Genomic DNA, 1,703 nt, shown 5'->3' with positions numbered 1-1,703 from the left:
GTAGGAACACAAAACTGTAAAGCAGTGAAAAATCAGGTTATTTTGACAAGTAGGAGCCATTGCACACTATGTTAGGAAAAACAATATATGTTGCCATTGATCATCACTGGAAAGACCTTGTCTTTGCCACTTGTGGACAACAAGTAGACTTTTGTCCAAAAAAAAAAAAAAAAAAAAAAAAAAAAAACAAAAAAACAAAAAAAAAAAAACCATTGAACTCAATGAATTGGGGAGTTGACAGTATAAGTAGTGTTAAATTTAACCCTATTGAGATTTATTTATTTATTTATTTATTTGCGAAGTTAGGCTTTTGGTAGTAATATAGTACTGTGTGACATGTGGTAAGCTGATCCTTTAAAAATGGTTATACTGGATATGGAAACAAATATAATCTGTTGGAACCCTATAGAAGCTATTCATTTTACTACAGCAAATGAAGTTTATAACTTGGACACTTTGGATATGTGAGCACTGGACACTCCTGTTATGTTCCACATGAATCACGTGTCTCCAGTGCTTGCTGTGGACTGCTCTCCTACTGGGAAGGAATTTGTCTGCTGGTTTCCATGAGCCTATTATAATCTTTATTATGGACAAAGGCCTAAGCAGGGAAGTGTACCATTCAAAACAAATGCAATATGTTATTTGTGGAAAATGGATTTCTGATAGCAAGTATATTATGTGTAAATATGATGAACTGATCATCTGGCTGTGTAAAGCTACTGCTTTTGAAAAATTGGGTGTGCTTACATCATGAGAAAAAAAAAAACAGTAAATGATTTTAACTACAAGTTAAAGGAAAAAAAAATTCAACATCATCCACATGTAAAATGGATTGCTCACCACAAACATGTACTTAAATCTATCTACAGCCAGATTCAGGAGCAGCATGTCATGAAAGAGTTGTCCAAGAAAGGAAATGAATCATTTTAAACAAAGCAAGCCTGAATCTGTGCCACTTGTGTCAGAGAGGACTAAACAGGTAGTGGAAGTTTTGAAACAATGTTTTGTTTTCCTACCAAGCTAGACATATAATTATTTGCTACTTATGATTTGGAAACTCTGTAAACAAAAGTTCTGGCTCTGGTTTAATATTTTTTTGTTTTGTTTTGTTGTTTTTGTTTTGTTTCTGTTTTTTTAAGACATTATGCTATTAAGCAGGCAAACTCAGAGTTTAACTCTCATCAAATAAAGAAGGTTTTGAAACATCTCATTCAACATATTTTACCATTTGTTGAATCAAATATTCTTGCTTTCATTATTTCTAGTCCAGTATTTGTAAAGACACATTAAAAAATGTAGAAGTACTACTCAGCTATTAAAAAGAATGAATTTATGAAATTCCTAGGCAAATGGATGGACCTGGAGGGCATCATCCTGAGTGAGGTAACACATTCACAAAGGAGCTCACACAATATGTACTCACTGATAAGTGGATATTAGCCCCAAACCTAGGATACCCAAGATATAAGATACAATTTGCTAAACACATGAAACTCAAGAAGAATGAAGACTGAAGTGAGGACACTATGCCCCTCCTTAGAATTGGGAACAAAACACCCATGGAAGGAGTTACAAAGACAAAGTTTGGAGCTGAGATGAAAGGATGGACCATGTAGAGACTGCCATATCCAGGGATCCACCCCATAATCAGCATCCAAACGCTGACACCATTGCATATACTAGCAAGATTTTATCGAAAG

General features: G+C 34.4%; 1 pseudogene; it reads left to right on the top strand.

Annotated features, from left to right (window-relative positions):
* Nucleotides 201–1,094, top strand: Gm14667 (predicted gene 14667; annotated as a pseudogene).

The sequence above is a fragment of the Mus musculus genome, chromosome X, assembly GCF_000001635.26.
Source record: "Mus musculus strain C57BL/6J chromosome X, GRCm38.p6 C57BL/6J".
In the NCBI taxonomy this organism is placed as follows: domain Eukaryota; kingdom Metazoa; phylum Chordata; class Mammalia; order Rodentia; family Muridae; genus Mus; species Mus musculus.
This window is presented reverse-complemented; position numbering and strand designations above follow the sequence as displayed.